The sequence below is a fragment of the Cricetulus griseus genome, chromosome 6 (assembly GCF_003668045.3).
Source record: "Cricetulus griseus strain 17A/GY chromosome 6, alternate assembly CriGri-PICRH-1.0, whole genome shotgun sequence".
NCBI lineage: Eukaryota > Metazoa > Chordata > Mammalia > Rodentia > Cricetidae > Cricetulus > Cricetulus griseus.
The window spans coordinates 95,616,168-95,639,673 of record NC_048599.1 but is presented as its reverse complement, the minus strand read 5'-3'; the positions used below and the strand labels follow the sequence as shown (position 1 = coordinate 95,639,673).

Genomic DNA, 23,506 nt, shown 5'->3' with positions numbered 1-23,506 from the left:
TTATACAGCCAAACCTGATATCTCTGCGTCAAGCACAAACCTGTCAGTGGAAGGAGCCTCAAAGGACAAGGGAGGGAGGGGGAGCAAATACTTTCACCTTAGTAATTGCTTATCACAACTATCATTTTATGTATGTTTATCTGCTTAATTGTTCAGGTTACTGGTTTTGGTGTGTCAAAACTAATTGCTTACTTATGACATTTTCCCTTTATGAGACTTCTAAAATGAGAGAAACACTAATTCAGACCTTAGGAACAAAAATAGAATTGTGATGCTTTGGGTGTTCCCAGACAGCCATACAGTGTCGTGTTTCTAATCATGTATAGGCTGAGAGTGGAATCAAGTCCAGATCAAGGAACAAAAATTAGAAGGAAACTCATCTCTCAGATGAAATCGGGAGAAGATTGTGAAGGAAAGATTTATGTGAGTTGTTTGAATGGAATAGAAAAGTAATAAATAATGATAAATAATTTTTCAGTGCCTCCTTAACAACTTACACTTGATATTTTATTTAATATAAAGCATATCCACCTGTGGGAGATATCACTTCCATTGGAGGTAATGGCCTTGATTCTTGGTTCCAGTGCCTTGCCACATTTTCTGGAAGCCATTGAACCAGGATTTGGGCAATCTGTTTTACTTCTATATATTGTTGTTATAGATGTCAAAAGAAAGACAAGCAGGGAAAGCATGTAAACAGTAGACCCTATTTGGGAGGACAAGCTGGAAGAACTAGTGCTAGACTCTTCATGGAATTCTTCTGCATGAGAAAAATGAATGAAAAGAAGTTGCATGGAAGGTAACTTGTAATACTTTTATAAATGTATTCTTTGAAAATGCAATACATGTGTAATGTATTCTGAAGGAAGGTAACTTCTAGCCTTATAGAGCTCATAGTTGTGGGAGGCACAAACACTCTTAGTGTATCATTGAGTGGGATGGCATGTGGAAACAACATTGGTTTCACTCTTGGTGTACAGATCTGTGATTATTTTTTCTTTTAAACAGATCCACTGAGAAACACAGAACCATGTCTAAAACTCTGATTTAATGCACAACTACATCCTGAAAGGTGGTACCTTATACTTGTAAAGGATGCGGATCTGAAATTTCAGTCATGCCTTTTAAAGGCTATTCTAGCACTCTTGGAGGCTGGTGCTTCTGCGTCTGTGTATGTAAATTTAATGGACTTTATGGCTATGAGTCTAGTCTTGATATTGTGGTATAAGATCCATGGATAGCACTGCCATGGATGCAGTCCTATACTTTTGCTGGAAAGTTCTGGTTGGATGTTATATTTTCTAGAATACAAAGTAGGTGTTAGTTCCTAAGAGTTAAGACTGCAGAAGGAAAAAGAAGACCTGTATATTAATAGGCACTACCACTGTGATAGTGAAACCTTGACCTTTCTGTGATAGCAGGGACCAAGATATCCAATCTGCCATGGCAGCTTGATTTCATTAAGAAACAGAGCCATGTCAGGGTTTTAGAATTATAATTTATAGGCAAAAGTAATTATATTTGCCTTACAAATGGGTCTCCATGCTGATGGGACCATGAACAGCATAATTCATTGTCATTATATTCATGTACTATAATGCAAGTTCTTTGGTGGCCAATGACAAAAAAAAATAGCTAACATCCACCAGGCAAGTTATTTTGTGTACCTGCTTTCTTAATACCACTATAAAGATAGACATTTTCTACTAGTCATTCATATGAAGTGCAGAAATTCCATATTTTGTTACTACTACAAGCCTCACTTGCCTTCTCTTAAACCTCTTTCCTTCTATTATTCTAGTATATTAGTTTCCAAGCCCCTAACAATGGGTAACTCTACTGGGATCCCTGTACACTCTCATCTTGAGTTACTTCTTTTATACCCGAAAGATCATCAGATTCTTCACTCTTGTTTCTGCCCGTTCTTCCTCTTCACTGCCTTTCAAAGCCACACTTCAGTATGTCTCTAATGCTGCCACTTTCTGTGTTAGCTTTATCACTGGAGGAAGGATTTGCTTCAGCTCACAGAGATAAAGCTAACACAGAAAGGTGTGGGCCATGGTTACTTGGTTCCGTGTTCTGGGATTGTGGTGAGGTGCAACATCACGGCAGTGGGAGTGTGCCGAGGAGGGGTGTGTTTACCTCATGCAGAGAGCAGCAATGCACACATCACGAAGCAAACAGGACATCAGTCATGAGAAGGGCCAAACCAAGATGTAGCCCCAAAGGACATGCCTCCCAGGTGACTTGGCTCCTGTATCTAAGCTCCATTTTGCACTTTCCATCACTTCCTCCAGTGTACTTAAAATTTTAATCCACCAGTGGGTTAAGCCATTCATTATGACTGAATCCTCATTCTCTAATTTTTCCCCAGAAATAAGCTAAAAACATAACCAGGGGTATATTTCACAAATATCACTGGCATTTCTCAGTCAAGTTAACTTGAAAACTAAAATTAACTACAACCCTGTCCATTTTCATTAAATAATGTCTTGTCCTTGACCTGAGCTACAAGGTTCCATCAGTCCAGGGTCTAAGTATATTTTAATTATTAGTTATGAGAATCTTTTAAAAAAACCTTTACAAAATGGTATTCCTTATACTGTAGCCTACAAATTTCCTGTTTTTAGCTCTTTTCGTTTATAGTTGGATGGCCCAACTACTAGAATTCCTTATTCCAATCAAAGAGTAGGAAAATAAGGATGCTTTTCTAAGACAGCATTCAGGAACACATTATTTCAATGCACATTGCTTTTATTCTGATTTTTGAAATGTACACAAGCCCAATTCTTACTCTATGTCTTTTTATTGGTTATTTCACATTATACTGTCACCCATATTGTACATAAAGGAACATCCTGTCCATGCTTTTTATTATACAAGAGAACACAATTGGATGGTCAACAATTCATGTGATACAGGAATAGTAAGAATTAAAGATGCCAAAGGAGGGAAAAGTCTGCCATTTATATGGACCATTAGGTACAAAAATCAAAGTAGAAATTATAAGGAACCAAATTCAGATTCAACAGAAATATGTTTATAACAAAGGTATTCAAATGCAAAGCTAGGTAAAGGTACAACTGAATAGAGGCTAAAAATTGCAGTGTGCAGCAAAATGCCACTTGATGAAGTGTGCAAATGTTTTAGTAGTCAAACAACCAGGAAGGAGAAGGAGACCCTATTCCCAAACCATCTTAAGAAAACACAGCATGGTGAAAAAGGCACATACATGTTTAAAACAGAAGTAAAAAGTCATGATTACTTTATGAAATTGCATAATTTCTCTCATGGATAAGTTGGGATAACAATAATATCATCTTGCAAGACTGTATAAAGACCCAATATATAGTTAAAATATGTGAATATGTGTCTAATAAAAAGGCCACTACACAGCTGTGGTTAATGAAATTGCTTACTATATCTGATTTTACATAGTTAAGCTTTATGAAGCTGTCAACCTTTGACCTTTTTAAGCAATAAAATGGCTTAGTTCACATGACTTAATCTGGCATTATTAAAGAAACTGGGTATAATTGAGTCTCAGTATCTAACATGTCTAATATTCAGATTTGGGAATAGGCATTTACAGATTCTTTGCTTTCTAAGGACTCTCAGTTATTTTATTATTTTTAAAGGTTAGTATGATAAGGCAGAAATAATAATTCTCAGTTTGGGCTGTATGAACTTCCAAGTGATTAAGATGGGCTCCTGAGCAATGGTCTATATATTGCATGTTGTTGCTGGCTTAGGTAGAATTTTAAAACCCATGCGGCAAGGAAGCCCGATTCACAAACTGGAAAGAGAAAGGGTCAGGTATGTGTGGATTCGGAAGTGATTATACTACCATCTCCCATTTCCCTGTCATTTGCTCTGGCAATTAAAGCAGTTTACTCCCCAAACTAAAGCCAACTACTTAGAGGGATGTTCTATTTATACACTTGTTTTTTGGAGAAGATAGGAGTAGAACAAGGATTGTATATATTTTTTACATGATAGAAAAATCTCCATAAATTGTAACATAGTGCTGAATTAGAATTAGAATTAGAGTCTTGGGATTTATAATGCACCATGGACTAGAACTTCAATTTTCTGTATCTTCAGTTACTACTGAAATAACGTGGGTCCATTTGAGGCATAGGTGCTTTTTAAGGCAATCTGTTGCCTAACATGTAAGTGTTTGGGACTTTAATTATAACTTGTTGGGAAAGACCATCTATTTACCTGTCTGTTGATCAAATTTTCTAATTATGGCAGAGGAAAAATATGGATGCCAACTGTACTTAACAAGAAATAACAATAATTTACTTATGCAAGAAAATTATAGAGTACACATAGTAAGTTATAGTGAATAGTACTTTGGTAAACCATGGGTATAATAGTTATATGATTATTCTAGAACATAGATTTCTAACCATTCATAGAAAACAAACAAAACAAAGCAATCCTAGTACTTTGATTCTTGAAAACACAACATAAATTAACATTAGCAAAAAATTCATTTGCCTATAAAAAGTGATTAATAATGACTAATAATTTATGTCTTAAAGGGCAATTTAAACTGTAATCTGTTACACAAGCAGAACTATCACTGTTGATTTGATGACTCATTAATACCTGAAATGAATAAAGAATAGTAAAAAATATATTTTCACAGGACAAATTCTTAAAAGTCTAAAAACATAGAAAACATTTCTATGTCAACTGAGCAAATTGGGTCAGAAACTTTGGTCTTTTTGTCTTTAGCTTCCCTATAGATCAATGCAGATTAACAGTACAAACTCTATGTGTCAATATGAAGGTCACAACAGAGATCTAGAAGACAAGGTAAAATATCAAGAATAAAAGAAGAAAGAAAGAAAGGAAAGAAAAGAAAAAAATAGTACATCTGTTGGTGTAGGGACAAGCAGATGATTGAAATCAGAAGTCACATATCAACTGCAAGAGGCAAGGTCCAAGCCATAAGGCAGAAATGGTGAGAATGAAATACATGAACTCTACTCTCCAAGCTGGGCACTGAAGCCAAGTAGAGCTCTATAGTCATAGTACCCACAGGGCAACTCCAAGAACAACAGCACCTTTTGTTTTCTGTCCTTTAACATAAAGGCAACAGGCAAGTATAAGTGACCAGGCCTCTCCAATGTGACCAGACTAGGAGCCAGTACAAACTGACTGAGATAATAAACTCTAATTCTCTAGAAGGCATGGCATGGAAGACGAGGCACAGAGAGTCAGTAAACCTAATGCAGGTGATATTTTCTGTGTGTTTTTCTTATTTCAGTACAGGAGAGAACCAAAAATTTGAATTGCTATATATGAGTAAACATCAACAGTAGTCTTCATGTTGGAAATAATAGCTCTTGAATTATTTTTAGTTAGTGGCATATAGGACTGGGATTCTGTTCTCTGTTCAATAAACTAGAGTATGGGTCTGTTCAAAATCTAACAAAGTGCCATGGAGAGATGCACCAAATAAAAGGGGAACTGAGGTGTAATTGAACAGTTTATGATTTTGAAACATTTCAAACTAGGTCTCAAGTTTCATGAGAACACACTTGTTACATTGGTAGAGTGCAGATCACTACACTGGGAGGCTGAGAGGCACCACCAGGCCTACTCCTCTCCTTAGCTACACTTCCCAGCTCCAGTCTGGGTTTTCCACTTATCAACAAATAGAACTCCCAACGTTTACTGGTAGTGATTGTATTAATCTGCCGATTTTCTTCAACAGGAAACTGCTTTTCTTATATTATCTAAATTTTCCTCTACCTAATTCCATTTTACTGTTCACTCCCATGGTTACCTCTTTGTATACTGGAGAACATTATCAACTCCTTTGTCTGCCTCCTATTTTTAGGCCTGGTTTGCTAATCCCATAAAGTCAATGGCTTAAATTTAGCTCTTTTGAAGTTTCTCCCATTAGTCATTGAGCGTGTCACTCCTGTAGTCATTTTTGTTGCTGGCTTGGTTTCCAGTTTTGTGATGCTTAGCCTTACTAGTGAAAACATCGTTTCAGGGTTAGCTCATATGGGTGGAGTCAGTTACTGTAGTCTATAGATGAAGTGGCCCTAGATATTGCTTCGAAATTTGTCTTAAGTTTTCATTGTTTTTTAAGCCATATTCTTTCCACCTTACATGACTAGTTTTGAACTCCTAGTAACATGAGTTCCCATGATGCATTGCCAGTCTTAGACTTTAGCACTATGCTTGGAACAGTTGCAACTCCTTATACACTTGATAAACAAATGAAAAAGTTAATGTCTTAAGCATTGCTAGTGAGAATATTAGTAAATTATTTTTATAGAATTATAAAAAGTTTTAGTTTTCCACTTTTAAAAATCATCTCTTGTTATTAATTATAGGCAGATAATAAAGTGATACGTGGATGGATAGATAGATATATTGAGAGCTAGATTTAGATTTAGATTCGACAGCACATATTCTTGCCTCATAGGATTTCTGGCCTGGGGAATGGTATGAAAAAAAATCAATGTTAGTTAATCTAAGATTTTATACACTCTAAATATTATACCTGCTCATACTTTATTCTTTTGATGACAAAATATAATGTCAAGAGCAATGGGCACCCAGGCACTCCCCCACTTACATCTGTAAGGATAGCTGCTGTTTAAATAATCTTATTTTCACCTTTGTTTCAAGTTTTGACATTTAGAATGCTCTCTGGGAACCTGTGTGGTTAGTCATGAGGAATCTCACATAAGTACTGTGATTCAAAAGAATGGGAAGCAGACTTCGTGCACCCATGAGACTCACCGTGGTTCAATCAGAGCATCCCTCTGGGATTCTGGCTACAGCATTTTCATTTACATATTTACTGTTTGGGTTTTACAGGGAATTGCGAGGTTGGTCACTTGGTGGCGCTGTAGTAAATAGCTTGATTTTCTTTTGTATTTTTCCATCGCCTTCTTAGCTTTTGTTTTTAAATGGCAGTTGCGTGAAATATGCTCATGTTTTAAAATTCTGCTTCAGGTGAAATGATTTAATGGCTCTTGACTTCTGGATTAATTTTGAGCATTAGAAACATTGTAAAACAGATTTTTGCTAATAATGATCGTTATCGTAACAGCTTGGGGCATAATCATTTACCAACATTAGCCAAGTGATTAAAATCCATCATGAGTTTAATTTGAAAAGATTTAGTTCCTTTGCAATAAATGGCTAATGATATTAGCCTCATCCTCGTGGGGCCAAAATTTATCATTCTAGGACTTTGAGCTTTTGCTACTAGATTTCTATCCACTCCTGTTAACACATGCCTTTTATGCCTATTGTTTACCAAGCATGTGGCATTTCCTATAGTATTGCTGAATAGGGCCATATGGTGGACAACATACAAGCAGTCATCACTCTTTTATGACCTGCTATTTCATAATATATTATTTCATAAAGCAAGTGACCTTAACAGATGTTAAAATGAATGACCATGGTCAGCCAAACCTACAGGGAAAGGGCAGTATTTTGACTTTATGACTCTTTCTTTCTTTCTTTCTTTCTTCCTTTCTTTTATATTATCAAGACTAGATATATTTAGAATTATCAGATATTAGTTGATATACTATTATCATCAACTTTGTAGTAATGCCCTTTAAATGCATTCGGTCTTGGAAATAGATTTTAAAAACCTCTCATCTAGCCAAAAGATCACTTGAAATTTTTATTCACAAAGATACTTCCTTTCAAGTTTAAATTCACCTCCTTGCTATTGTTTCATCGGATGAATCATGGAAATGATTGCGGTAAACAGTGCTTTACCAAGTCGATACTCTATCACATCACTGACTTTTCTTCTAAAACTCCTTAGAAAGTTAAAAAGGGAAGACCAGCATAGAAAACTTTGAAACTATACAAGCGAAAAAAGTACCATGTCTTTAATGGAGACTGTTTCATTTCCAGAAGTTTCCCCTCAAAAGAAGCAACCAAGTAAATACTTCACACTGAGTAGAGGTTAGCCCTCTTCAGGTTCACTGATGTGATCTGCAGTCCTGTGGCTACATAAGCTGTTTCCTCCTCAAAATAGGGTAGTGTTATTATCATCATTTTGCAATGAGCTAGTAGACTTGAGGTGGGGATCAAGCAGGCTTGATGTGTTTAGAGCATGGGAAAAGGCCTGTCAATTAGTTGATCCATGCCAATCTGGAAAATAAATGCTTGTTCCTCAGTCACCTTCTTCCAACTGCTTCAAAAGTCTAGCTTTCCAAAACACTAGGCTGAAATTGGGCAGCAGGTTTGGACAGACAAAGGGTGAAAGAGAAATTCTAAGGAAAATCAGATGATTTCAAACTCACATGCAAACTTTGCTGTAATAGTTAATTGAAGTGAAAATTACAAACTTTTAGTCAATTTCTAGCATTGGTATTTCCACAAAGCTGAGACTACCTTCCTTCTTCCTTCCTTCCCTCCCTTAACCTTGTAAAACTGCATGCAGTATGTACTCCACAAAGAGTCTGGGATTTAGCTGTATGAGGGAGAATCTTCTGAAATTTCATACTATTGCTATTGCCACACGAACTAGTAACAACACGACTCTAAATAGAATGGCTTTTAGTTGACAGTAAAGTCTATACAAGGATTTAGCATGAAGTATTGGAATAGAAGCAATGGTAAGAGATAAGGAAACGGAGATGTAGAAAAATAAAATTCCTTATTATAACCCTCACAACCAGGAAATGGCAAAAAGAACAGGAATTCAGCTTGTTTGGAGTTCCCACTATTACATAATTTATACACCAAACACCTCTGAGAGTCTTTGGGGGTACATCCAGAGTAGCTGTTCCAATTCCCCAAGCTTTTATATAGTAAGTACACGCTAAGGTAGAAGATGCAGTAGAATATAACAATGGTATGTATTTATGTTAGTATCCACTGAAGTATGAATGACACAACTGCACTATTATACAATTTAAAGGCAGAACTTTACACTTCCTGGATGTTACATAGTTTCAGTAACGACTTTAGTGAATTAATGAATGGAAAATATTTCTCTTTTCAAGTAAAGACAGAGGAGAAGGCATAGCCTTCTTGTGGGTATGATTTTGTCCTATGGCTACAGATTTGTAGTTCTTAATGTATCTTGTGCTCTTGGTTACTATTGCTATTATTTGAAAGCTCCTGGCTGTAGTTATTTAGTAGCATCTAATCAGTGAAAGTTTACGTGTTTCCATTCCAAGCTTTGTAAAAAAAACATGTTTTTGTTCATTACTAAGCTACTATAGCAATTATCTCAGAATTTTAAACATTTGAATGTATGAAAATAATTTATGATAATGACATTAAATAATTCCAGCATGTGGGAGATTGAGGATTTCAGCCTGGTCCCCATAGTGAAATGCTATCTTAAATTAAAAGGTACTAATGTGAAATCCAGAATCCACAGAACATAGAGTAAACCAAGACAAGCGGGACAGTACTGAGTGCCTGGTCCACTAAGACTTAAGTGTAATGAATGGTCTAACTACTTATCTGCTTCATTTCCTGCTAAGCCAGACATGATCACATCAATTTCCTCTATGAGCAAATGTTACACAATAACAACTTTGAGGGGGAGCAAAGTCATTTTGAACTCTAAACATCAGGACCATGAATTAATTGAGTACATACACCTGGAAGGAAAAAATGCCCACCCTAGTTGGAAAGTTTAGTTGTAAAGCATGAATGTAGCATTTGCCACACTCTGGAGGAGGACTTGCCAACTAAAAGGAAAATGAAATCAAATCACTTTTTAAATTAATCACATTTTGAAACTTGTTGTTGTTTGTACATATTTGTTATGAAAATGAATTCTACCCAAGAAGAGAATTTAGTTTTAATTTTTTAAGTGTTCACAAACAAAAAAGGTTAGCTCTCAGCAATGAATAGATGAAAAGTTGTCCTTATGGCAGATGAATTCCCATAGCCAGAGGAAACAATGAGATTAACTGCTTAGTTCCTTCATTCATTTCCTTTCAACAGTTCATTGCCTTTCATGATTACTTCTCGGCATCTCTAGAGAAATGGTAGTTCACATGTGCCTGGATCTGAACTTCACATAAGTGGATTCATGTGCTTTTGTCTGTGATTTGCTTCTCTCATTCAGAATAACATCTCTAGGTTCCCCTTCATGGACTTGGGCCCTGTGAGTCATCTCTGCACCAAGTCATTGGTAAACCTAGTGAAACTCACTTATTCACTGTGTGATTAATATACATCAGCATAGGATCCAGTGCTTCATTATTGTGAGCAAAGCTCCTCCAACATTGTGCATGTCTCCAGCTGCACATTTGTGGCAGCTTTTCCAGGCTTTGTACCTAAAGATGAAATTGCTGAGCCAGAGGGTATTTGTTCCATAGCCACTTTACAATTACCCAGCCACAAGCAATGGATCGGAGTGTGGCTGCTCAGTCTTGCCAACACTTCATATTTCCCAACTTTTAAAAAATGTCTTGGCAAAACTAAAGACTAAAAATGGTATTTCATTGTGGTTTAAGTAGCAATTTTTTGATCTCCAGTAAGGCTACTTAGCCTTCCCCCACTTTCTTGTGCTCACTTGTCTTTTTCTCTTGGTTTGAGGATTTTCATTAAATATGCTAGATTCTAATCCTCTGTTATTTGTGTCTTTTCCCAGTATGCTACTATATCTCCTCTTTTGTGTCATGTATTATGAATGGGTACATTTTGGCTTTGTTTTCATTTTACCTTGTGGTACCAGTAATCCAACCCACACTGTCCTGGGAGACAGTCTGAGCTTCCCCACTGAGTTTCTTTCTTAGCCCTAATGAGACCCTTGTCATTTTAATGTATTTGGTCATGATTTGCAGTATTTCTTTCTTATCTAAAGAAGTTGTATTTATCGGAAAGCTTTAAGAGGATTTCCTCTATTTCTTAAGACTAAACTTTCACCTTTAAGTCTTTAATCCATTTGGAGCTGATTTATAATGGAAGAAATATATTTTTTTTAAGTTTATCTGGATAATGATCACTTTTCTACAATGGGTCTTCTTAAAATTTGGAGAACAACCATAGGGTGATATATAAGAATAAATCCTTCAATGATAGGTAAATTGAAGAGAGGGGATTCCTATAAAGGGAATGATGTCCTTTTCCTATTATTTTATAATGGCAGCTTGATCACAAATGGGGCATATTTACTCATATTGCTTATGAATACTGTACCCTGTGGTATCGTCTACTTGTTAAAATTGAATACTTGCTGTATACCAGGTAGCATTTCACACCCTGAGAACACATCAGTGAACAAGAAGTGTGTGTGTGTGTGTGTGTGTGTGTGTGTGTGTGTGTGTGTGCCCATGTGCACATGTGGTTTACATTGTAGACAGTTACAATATTAAAAGACTGTTAAGTTGCTAAGAAGAAAGTAAGGTAAAGAAAGGGAGTAAAGACAGTGATGGAAGTGGAGGTAGCAGATATGGCTGCTTTATGTGATGACTCCTCCCTGGTAGATACTATTCCAGATGAGACACAAAGAAACTGAAGTCACAGAGTGTAGGCACCATGAACAGCCATATCAATCATGCCATCAGCGTGATGTCCATCCCTTTGTGAACACTGTAGTCTGAATTTCTACAACTTTATGTAATAAACCCAACATGCAGGCTAAGTCTTTTACAAGCGTCCTTTTCAGTTGACTTTTAAGTGTTCATTTAATTTCTCACTTAATTTCAGAATCTACTTATCAAGTTCCAAATCCAGTCTACAAACAACAAAAGCTTGAGCTATGGTTTCCAACATATTCATGATTTGGCTTGAGGATAACTGACAGCTTTATTTCATCAAGTCTTCCTGATCCAGTCATGAGTATACAGCACATCCTTCCATTTACTTAACCCATCTTTAATGACCCTCAATCCTGCCTTCAGCTCCAGTCTTATTTGCCTTGCCACTCCCTGGTGCCAGCACACTCCTGCTATCCTTAATGACTTTCCATGTCTCAAAGTCATCACGCCTTTTGTGCTCCTCCACCTTTGTACAGACTGTTCTGCTCTGCTGGGGACACCCTCTGCCCTCGCCCTCCTTCCTGTGACTAACTCAGACTCACTGTTCCACACTGGGCTAAGCTTCTTCTTTAGAGAAAGTTTACTAAGAGAGTAACCCTTTTCTCTGTCCTGATGACCCCTATTTTAGTCATTGTTCTAGTCAGATATGAATGTTATCTATTTATATGCCAGCAATAAACTAACAACTTCAAGACAGGAACTATATTCTGTTTCAGGGTACTGTGAACATCCAGTTAATGCCCATTAGATAAGTGAGTATTGACATCTGCTGAGTTTTTATGCAGCTTGGGTATCACTGTGATGACAGTTACTACCAGAGTCCAGAAGAGACTGGGACCCTGAGCACTTGGCATTTCTGGAAGTTTCCTCTCTTAGAGCTGGTTTCACACTTACCTCCAGAAATTTACCACTCCTTAGAACATTTTGTATTTACTTCCAACTTCTGTTAACATTACTAAAGACCATCCCACTTTATGCTTAGGAACTGAAGGGTTAAAGTGAGAAGTGCTTACATTTAAGGATGAAGGTTCTTCTGAAAATATTTTGTTGGAGGCTTGAATCTAAAGCACCAGGCAGGATGCTTTAGGTGGTAGCCTGATCTTGCATTCAGGAAACCTTCACAGGCTGCTTCCATTACTGGAGACCGTAGTGCTGATGAATAGGAGGACATCATCCTGAGTTTAAAATGGGTGCACAATAAGATAAATTTGAAATAGCAGCTTTATTTTATGGGGTCATGTGGTAAGATGTGACACTTTATTCATTGGCATTTCTGACTAATAAGAGAGAAAAGCCCCTTTTCTAAAAGGTGCATCAGTATCAGCTGTTGTGTGTCTTTGCCATGTGCTAGTGGAGTTTGTGACTTCTCTCTCTTACCGACCAAAGACTGATGCCCCAGTGCTTCCCCGGTTTGTCAGTGCAGACTGCTTTTGTCCACTAAGAGGTTGCTACTTCAACTTTCCTCCTCTCCTCCTTGAGAAAGTAACTTGATAGAAATGTTGTCAGTAATCACACCCATACCATGCTCTCTTTGGTGGTTAATATCTCAGATGATCAAAGACAGCTCTATAGGAATTGACAGACTTTACAGTAGAGGTGGATTGGATTTTTCTCAAAGACCAGACTTTGTAACCTGTAAAGGTTAAATTCAATGCTGAGAAACACCCTACTTGAGAAGGAATTGAGTACAGAAACAAAGATAAATGAAACATTCTATTTAACCATGTGTTACAACAGATAAAATTACCCGAGAACCAATTGTTCTTAAAAACCAGGCAAGAAACCAAACAGGTAAGATCCAGTTCTTCTAATGCTTAGACATGTTTTCTGTTTCTCCTTAAGGTAGTGCTAGCACTAAAGCTGCAGGCATAAAACATAGAGATTTGATGAGGTGGCTCTTATGCAACAGAACCCCCAAAGACAATGGAAGGTAACATGGGGCCAGAAGAGAGAGAAGAATCAGAAGAAAGATCACAGTATCCTTGGACTGAACTTTCAGGATCACAGACAAGGAGCTAACAAGGCCTCTTCTCCTTCTTGCTGAAATCACTGTATCAGTTTTGAGGTGAATCCAGGGAGCTCATTGGTATGCTGCATATGGTGTAAGGGTAGTGACAGGCCCCATCATGCTTATCGAGAATGCCCAGTACAAGTTTCTTGGCCCAATGTATTTGCAAAACAAATGTTCAAATTCAGAATTCTGGTCCAATGCAGTGGTTCTCAATTTTCCTAATGCTGAGACACTTTAGTACAGTTTCTCATATTGTGGTGACCCCAAACCATACAATTATCTTTGTTGCTACTTCATAATTGTAATTTTGTTACTGCTTTGAATCATAATGTAAACATATGATGTATAGAATATTGATATGCAACTCCCGTGGGAGTTGTGACCTACATGATCAGAACCACTGGTCTAATGAGACTTTAAGAACCTCTATGAAAATTTCAGCTATTCTTTTTTTTTTTTCAAGACAGGGTTTCTCTGTGGCTTTGGAGGCTGTCCTGGAACTAGCTCTTGTAGACCAGGCTGGTCTCGAATTCAGAGAGATCCGCCTGCCTCTGCCTCCCAAGTGCTGGGATTAAAGGCGTGCGCCACCAAACCCGGCTTCAGCTATTCTTTAAAACAAATATTTTCCTTGTCTCTCAACTTGTATTGAGAAATATTGATCACACAAACACACTAGAAGCTAGCTTATATAGTGACCCTGAATTCAAAGGCTAAATTTGCTTGAAGTCTCTGAAACCTTCACCTGTTTCTGTGGCAGATTTACACTGCTGGTTAGGCCTCCATGGGAGGAACTGTGTGGATGCAGAAATAGGGAATTGCCATACAGAGTCTGTTATCTTAGTAGATATAGTGCTAATCTGTTGACCTTGGCCTGGATCATGTTTCATTCGAAGGGGTGACTTTGTCTTAGAGGGAGGTACCTTTTCTCCTATGTTCATGCTATAAATGTTTTTGTTATATTTTATAATTTTCTCTATACAAAAGAATTTTCTCAATACATTTGCTGAAGAAAGAAAGCACATTTAATTGTTCAACTCTAAGGAGGATAAGAAATACATGTTTGGATGAGAGTTTTGTTTCTTTCAAATAAATGAAATCATGACTTTATCTTAGCTCTTTGGAGAAAAGCCACTCAATAAATTCACTAAAGCCTGAAGCTTTGTACTGTCTCCATTTTATTCTTTGGGCTTTCACAGTTTGATGATTGGTTCCCTCTGTGTACCTACTAGTCCATCCCCACCTACAACTTCCCAGCCTCCCAAAACTACAACTGATTCATTCTGAGGGAAGAAAATGCAAATCTAATGAGACATTTGAAACATTAAAAACACGTCAACACTGAGACTGTCGGAGAGAAACAACAACTAATACATTTCTGAAGTATAAATAAATATACTTATATAAAAATAGCAACCAAGTTTATGCATATAGTCCTAATTCTATGTTTGTATATTCACATGAATGCATTTTCCCACTTTAACTGGAAACAGGGAAGGAAACTGAAGCTCACACCTCATCTAACTTCCTGAACATATACCCATGTGTTTTCCTTTAAGCCTATATATAGGAAGTACTGATTTAAATGTTATGGTTAAAAAGTCACAGGCTGTTTGATCCTAATCATCCTCTGGCATGGGGTATTTGAATGTTAGTGCATATAGGACAGGAAACAGACCATAGATCACACATTACAATATAGTTACGTGTAGGTATTCACCTGTGACACGGATGTCTCTTTTAATTGCTATCAGAGTACAGGTCTAGGCTAGGATTTTTTTCATTGAAGTATTGTGTCATTTTGCAGTCTTCCCTACACCATAGAATAAAGGCTTTCTTGAGAGAATGTAGCTAAGCACCACATTAGTCATGACTTTCAGAGGGAGAAAGTGAGGCATTTGGCATTCTGATACAATGGGACAGGTTGTATCCTTCCACAGGGGTGCAATGGCAATAACTTAGATCACACAGTTCAGCATTTTTTCTCTATCCTTCTGCTAGTCCAGCCAAAGCAACATTTTCCTTCCCTGAAACTTTGGGCTCCCAGTGTGTAAAATGTCGAAACACATATATGAAATAAAAATGAAAGGCTGCCTGTATTCCCAGAGCTGATAGGAGAAAAGTAATTTGTAAATTGACCCTGGGAATAGCATGGAAGTTTGTCACAGAAAGGTAATTTACTATGATCCACTGGTTATAGCATATCCAAGCCCTTATTAATGATTTTCATTTCCAGGCAGTAAAGCCCTGCAGGGGAGTCTGTTGTGTAAGTTTACAATTCTATGCCTCCTTTAGTTTTATTAGGACACCCACTTCAGGAACCAAGAGGACTCATTAATACTCAGTTCTAGGGTGGAATGAACAAGTCTGTTTTGGTTGTATTGTTGTTCTTTGCTCAAGTTCTAGGATGGAATGAACAAGTCTGTTTTGGTTGTATAGTAGTTCTTGGCTGTTTTGGACAGGCTCATTAGTTCACTTTCAAGTTCACAGCTTTGTTTTCGCTAGTCTTTCACCAAGTTCCCTATTGCACAAGTTGGCACCTCTGCAGGTCATCTCTGTATCTGCATCAATTCAGAGTACATCCCCACTGACAGTTTAACTGACCTTCATCATCATCATCATCATCATCATCATCAGTATCATAATGATAATACCTAGATGAGGTGCTGACAGTTCCAATAGAAAGGAAATGGAAGATGAAAACACAGAGGAAGAAGGGATTGTGATCCTTCAAGGAGATCCAATCCAGAAAGTGAATGGTTCCTCATCTTGGCCCTCTGTTGTTGTCCAGAGCCACTGCAGTCTTGTGGACTGGCAGCATGCTGAGGGGTTGAGTCTGTGTAAGTTCCAGGCTGCCGTGTAGCACACTGCCAACCCCACTGGGGTTACCACCAAAGGCCATGTTGATGTCTGTGGTCTGTGGTGCCACCTGAAGCCATGTTCATGTCTGAGGGCACTTGTTCCCTTGTTGACCTCGGCTGTTTCTCACACCTGTCACGGCCATCAAGTCTCCAGTTTGGCCTGTCTCCACAGCACACGCACTGCTCTTCCATCTTTCCCACCTCTCCGGGACACATTGGTTCATTGTATTGGCAGTCCAGAGGTGGAGCAGGGGGTTGGGGAAGAGGGCAAAGGGGTGGGGAGGCAAGAAGTTTGGGGGGTAGGGGGTGCGACAGGCCATGCCACCTATATAAGCCCTTAAACTTTTTAAAAATAACCTTACCCTTTCAGGACATTTGAAGATCTGTTCACTACCATTCTTCATTATAGAGCTGCTTCTTCTTCCCTCTGTCGCACAAAGTCTGACTGGGCAGAGGACTTCCACTGGCCACATGGGAGACTCCACGCTGAATCATTCCAAAGGGTAGAGAGAATGATTACGAGCTGACCACAAATTAAATAAGCAAGAAGAGTCTGAGTCGGAATTAGAAAAGTCTGCTGCGTTCTCGCATTGGAGCCTGAGTACAGTATGTATGCGCTATAAAAATCTTCCAAGTATTTTCAACCTACAATGGCAATAATGTGCTAGTCTTTGCAAAAGAAATTTTAAAATGCTCAAATATTTTGCTTTTAGTGAATGAATGAGTTCCAGAACTGTGTCGTTATATTAATGTTGAATTTTTGGAATCTAACATGTACCAGAGGAGCCCTATTTCCAGTTAAAACTAATAGTAACACAAATAAGTGATAAGCTTTAATAAAATCTTAGTGTAAAATATGAATTTGTATTTTGACCTTGTAATTGTTTTTTGCCTCTCCCATGTTGAGAATTCAGTAGCTCACTCTGTATCTTATTATCTTGTATCTTTATTTTTGCCTGTGTTTCCCTGACATTTTCCTAAGTACTCCTTGCAGACCACTGGTCTTTAGTTCTCCCACTGGTCCCATGAGTTAGGAGACATTTATCCCCATACATTGTAGGCAAAGAAAGCCCACATTCCTAGCCATACGACTTTTCTATTCCAGGATACTGGGTTAGCTACTTCATGAAATCTCCCCAGTCAACAAAGCAGTGGCATCAAGCCATGATGTGAGTCCTGCAGCCAACAGATGGGCCACACAGCAAGAAGACATGGAGATTAGGTACTAAGTAGAATGTCACTTTGTTTTGAACAGGCCCACTACCTTTCTTTAGCACCTTGCAAAATCAAAATCATGTTGGTAAAAGTGTTATAAATCGAATTGAAGAGGATTCCTAGTCCAAGTTTTCTCAACAAAAACAAAAACAGCTAAGAAATGTTGGTAAATTTTTCCTTGTGTCCAAAAACCAATATGATTTAATATTGAGAACATTGGATCAAGAAACAGGGAAATAAATAGGGTGTTAATCTCTATAGAGATTTGAGAGATCACTTTTCCAATTTAGATTCACTCTGTTCATCTATAATTGTTGTTCTAAAAAAATCATCTATACATTTGTTCAGTTAGTCAGTTGGTATATAGAGAATCAGAAATTGCTTGTTATGAACAAAATCTTTGGTCCAACTTTGGATATCAAGGCTATAGGTAACAGCTTGCTCCATTTTGATTCTGATAACTAAGCGGGGACAGGAGCAAGTTACTAGTTATTACTTAGTGCTAATTGGGTGGTGTGTGTAGCAATGGTAGTGTACAGTTTTCTGGGACAACATTTGGGAAAGGGATCTGGCTGAGAGAGGAAGACACAGAAGAAGCATTCAGGCAATGCTTCTGGAAGATGCATGAGAAAGGACAAAGTTGCTAATCAGCTGTCCAGATAAACAAAAGCAGGAGGAAGTGGTTGGAAGAAAGAGGAAGGGGTATTCCAGGGGTGGATAATACATAGACTCTACAGAGAAAAAATATCTGGCATATGCATGCAGATCTTCAAGGTGCTAACGTGATTGGAGTTTTGTAAGTATTGAGCTGAGAGTGTCTACACTTGAGTGTGTATGTGTGTGTGCAGAGTATAAATATCTCAACTGCACAGCAATGGGGAACCTGAAAAAAGTTACATAGAAAACCAGTATTTTAAAAGGGTACGTGGTAACTGTGGAGAATGATTACAGTAAGCAAACTTGGAGGCCAGGAGGTAGATTAGATGTAAGCCAATGCTTCTTGAACTTCAGTAGGTAACAGAATCCCCTCATGGCTTATTGAAACAAGAAGGCAAATCTGTCACACCAAGGCTAATGAATAAGAAAGTCTAGATCATGGTCTGAGAAAAGACATTTCTGGTATGTGGTCCTGATGCTGTGGTACTGATATTACCCACTCAATAAACAGGCAAAGAACCACAGCATTGATAGTAAATTCAAACTCTACAGTTCTCCCCCAGGGCCTTGCAGGTTTTGCTTCAAAAGCACCTGTCCTGTCATGAATGTATGTTTTATGCAATCTACACATTCTAGCCAGAAGCCTTTTTCTTAACATCACAGATGTCAGCTGATAAATTGAGTTAATTATTGTTATTTGTTTCAATTAAGTTTCTTATCTTTTTCTATTTTGTTTTTAATGAAAGCCTTTATGAATTGTTTTTGTAGGAATCTGGAAGTCAAGAGTGAGACATGTTGCTGCAATTAGTCTAAAATCCAATATATTTCACTGTTGAAATGAAAAGGGCCTGCCTCTCCAAAGTAAAACAAAATTGTGCTGATCACTTGGTTTGTAAGAACCTAAAGAAAAGTTCATTTTGGTTCACTCAAACTTACTTGTTTAAGTTTTATCTCTGAAGTTTTCCGGGGTGTATTTTATTTGATACGCCAGAGAAAATCTTCAAAATTTGCAACAGAATAAAAAGCAGATATGCTACCACACTGACTGAATGCTTTGTCTAAACTGAAATACAAAAGAGCAATTGAAGGCTGTCATGTTTGGGCTCAGATTCTAGAAATGAAACCTTGTTGGAAGAGGGGAAATAGCATCTGTTTTCTGTAGATTAAAAACCCAATAGTCCTATTTTGAACCTAAAACAACAAAAAGGTCACATCATAAGCTATGTACAAATCCAATGATCACAATGCCTTTTTTGTCCTCTGTATGAAAATAAAATCACCCTAGCAAAGAGAGACTATACCTCATTAGAAAATATAAGAGTTCCATTTACTTGGAAACAAAGTTGCATAGCCCTCTCATTATAATTGACAGCAAAGTTCTGTGTTAATTTTTTCATCAAGATGACAGTGAATTTGTACAACCATCAGGCTGTTTATATATCAAGAGTAGACAACTTCAATGCTGAATTATTTTAGCATCACAGACTCTACTAGTGTTGAGACATGTAAGAAAGATTTTTGTCAAAATAAAGTCAATCTGTAACGATTTTTATGACCATCTTGTGCTAATTTCCTTCTGGTGACTTTCCAGAGTTTCTCCTTCTATGGCATACTTGCAATACATCAGCAGCCACTTTATCTCCATATCAACCAACTTTCAAAATGCCTAGCCTCATTATGCTTGTCCAGAGTGTCCCAGTTGTGGTTACTAACGTCATAGTTCCTTTGAAAATGCAAGGATGTGCCCATGCATCTGAAAAATGTTGGCCACACGCATCTTCTTAGGAGGTTAACTGCAGCCAGCAGAACCAGTGAAGGTACTAATGAAGCAGATTCCATCGACTCAGGCATTTTCTCCCTGCATAGTGACTTGGTTTGTGAACTCGAGATGGGTTTCAGCAGGAAGGGATTGCAGCATCCCTGAGCAGTGGGCCATAATTATAATTACAGGTGTGGCACAGACAGCAGGAGAGGGTGAGCTCATAAGAGACAAAGATTTGCTCTGCTGGATCATCTGTCTTCACTGGAGAACAAAGAACACACGAGTAAATAAGCGAGTTACCATGTAAACAAATTGAGCAACCACCAACACACAACAGAGTGCGTGTTCCTCAGCCAATATACACACGCCTCTCTTACAGGAAGCTCTTGCTTTTCCCCGGTAGAGGTGAGTACTGCGCCCTGTTCTCTCCCAACCTTCAGTGGGTGGACAGGGGCCAATTGCATAACAGTAATGGAGCTATGTTCCTCCAGTCTTTCACCATCTCCCCCTACTCCAGTCTGTTTCACAATCATCACAAGAGGACAACACAAGCATTGACCTTGAATGAGAACGTTCAGGCCTCCTCACAGTCTCAGCAAGAAAGAGGACAGAAACCGTTCTTGTTCCTTTTAGTGTCCAATTCTAAAATGATAGGCATTGCTTTTGTTTTTCTTCAGACAGCTCTCTTTTAGGCCAACAGCAGATTCAGTTGGGTTTTAAGCTAATTGGAGCAACATGCTTTTACTTCTTCACTTTCAGATTTTCATAAAAGCAATTTGCAGGGCTTGGAGCCAGTTTTCTACTGGAAAAGCAAATCAAAGGAGTACAGCAATTATGCAAATGATAAAGAAAAAAATCACTGCAATACAATCTCTTGTTTGCCTACCTTCAGGCAGAGCAATTACACCCCTCTCTCTATTTTCTGCTGTGCCCTCAACAACTGGTTTGCCTGTAGGCTGGGTGGTGAAGGACAGTGTTGAGGTTCCCCAGGGATGGTGTTTTGACACAGCCAGAGGAAGATCATGAAATGGATTAGAAGTGTTGTCAGGCTGGCAAGCTTTTGATCTAGTATTCATAAGCTAAGTAGAACAAAGTTTATGGAGAAAGCTAGAAAGGGGCTTTAAAAGAGTAACAGCCATGTTTGCTCTGCTTGAACTCTTTTTATTGTTGTGACTTAACCAAAATCTTAAAGCAAAACAGTTTCCTTCACATCAAAAATTTGCCTTTGGACATAGTGCTGATGACTTGAAGGTGACAGCTGCTGAAAGGTTTTGGGGCATGGCATTTGTTAAATTAACAGCAAACTTTACAACACAATGGAAGACTCTTTCTTAGGAGCCTGGGTGGTGGTGCTGAAAATAGCCAAAATAATAGACATATAATTATCAAATTTCTTGTGTTGTAATGCATACAAAATTGCATTCCTATACCACTTTGCATACATTAGTTTGGCTACTGGCAACTTGGAGGTCAGAGGAGAAAGTTCAGTGTGTACCAAGGGTGGCTTGATCAAAAAGAGATGACAGGAAGCCGAGCCTTGACTTCATAAGGAAAAGAATGGCTGTATTATCCTTTAGAGGGAGTGGACAAAGGCATAAGGGCAAGGCCACTCACAGTTATAACAGATTAGAGTCATTGACAGGCTAGCTCTGTTTTCAAGTAACTTCTTGTTGTTTTCCAGCAAAAAACAAGCAGCTTTGTGGTTACAATTTGCTTGGAGCCACCCAGAAAAGGACTAAGGCCTGCTCTTAGTGAGAACCACTCTTACAAAGCTGAGGCTGGAGTGTATGTCACAGAGGGCTACAGGCCTCGGCTACCAAAGCTACATGTGTGTTACATCTCCTTGGGATGTCAAGGCTCTAGGGAGCATAAGATATTCAAGTCTCCTCATGGAGGAAAGCACACACACACACACACACACACACACACACACACACACACACACACACACGCCCTTTCTATTAGTTACCTGACTCCAAGTGGTGAAGACTGGATGCCTTGTAATACCACCCTCCAAACAGGCACACTCATCACTCATCACTCATCCAGGGGAAAGTAGAAAAAAGTGGAAGAAGGTGTTGGGGAAGAGAACAGAGCATAAGAAGGGGTGGGGCGGAGTGGGAAGGGTGGTGAATGTGAGATACAAGGATAGTGGGGGTGGGATGCAAAGATTGTGGGGCTGGATTCACAGTTAAGGAGGAAGCTGGTTCGGGGTGCCTGTGGTCCTCAGTTAAGGACCTGATAACCTCTGGGATTCACAGGGAATGACACAGCTTGTCCCACAGCAGGCAGGGTTTGACATAGCAGAGTAATTATAAATCTGTCATCCATGGTGGTAACAGATTCAGCAAAATATCCTAGAAGGCCTCAAGAGATAGTTCAGCGGTAGAGCACCTGGCTAGCATACTGGAGGCTCTGGGTTCAGTAATTAGTGCCAGAGTGGGGATAGTTCTAGAAGAGGAGGAGGTCTGGGTGAGACATAGTACACATTAATTGAAGACAAACAGCAATTAACAGGAAGCATTTCTGATAGAGTTATAATAATATTGCCCAGGGGGGAGGTGTTACAAAGGGAAGTATAAAAATAGAGCTGCCTTTAATATAACCACCAGAGGGAATGGCCAAGTGAAGGTGGTTTCATATACCCTCATATGCCATGTTTCTTTGCAAATGCTTCATTGACTGTGAACAGTAAATGCCTTGTGTATGCAAGTCATTAGTTTTCAAGATATGAGTGCTTTCACAGGTGTAGGTTTCAATAAACACATGAGCATTTGAGCACCAGCCCCCTCATTTCCAAGGATCACTAGATTAGAGTAAGAGGCAGGTCAGTATCTGGAATGATGCAAGAGTTACTTTGCAACTGTCATCAAGGTCTCACCCACTTCTGAGATTCCTGGAGGCAAAGCCTTATTCTGAACCCTGTCTAGGGGCTACTTTCTCATCATTTTAAGTTTTCCTTTGACCCACTCTATTTCTATGGCCTCAATGCTCTAGAAATTTCCATCCAAGGTGAAAAGACATTACAAGCTACGTACCTGTAGACAATCTCCACCCTCTTTCATCAGCAATGTCCACTGGGACACTTGTCTTCTTCATTGTTTCATGTACCAAGAAGACAATGGTCTTCTTCATTGTTTCATGTACCAAGCATTCAGCTATCTCATCCCTCTCAGTGACTCTGCTGTTAGTTGCTGCCATCCAACGTCAGAGCTGAAGGATCTGGAGGCATGAAGAAGAGGCATGGCGATAACCTGAGGGGAGAAGGAGATCTGAGGCTAGCTAGACCCATACATTTGACTGTGACAAGTTAAGAAAGAATTTTCCTTTCTAGAGGATAAAACGGAGTGATAATTTTGGTCACTCTCAGCTTAAACTCAGCTCTGTCTTCCCTATATCTTCCCCGTAGTGAAATGTTAAGACATTTTAGGAATCAGTGCTTTAAGCCAAGGGTGGCTTCATTCTTCTAATTACAACCATTAAGGCCATTAGA

At 38.5% G+C, this 23,506-nt stretch overlaps 1 long non-coding RNA gene across 2 annotated transcripts in view; it reads right to left on the bottom strand.

Annotated features, from left to right (window-relative positions):
• LOC103163022 overlaps nt 1-23,263 on the bottom strand; it is a 31,090-nt gene extending 7,827 nt beyond the window's left edge. The window contains exons 1-3 of one of the 2 annotated variants that reach the window (XR_004770425.1): nt 23,052-23,263; nt 16,742-20,274; nt 12,524-12,685 (exon numbers count right to left, since the gene is read on the bottom strand). This is a non-coding gene — a long non-coding RNA (uncharacterized LOC103163022). The remainder of the gene's footprint in view (nt 1-12,523; nt 12,686-16,741; nt 20,275-23,051) is intronic. The other variant, XR_004770426.1, reaches the window with a different exon arrangement.
• Between the last annotated feature and the right edge of the window lie 243 nt (nt 23,264-23,506).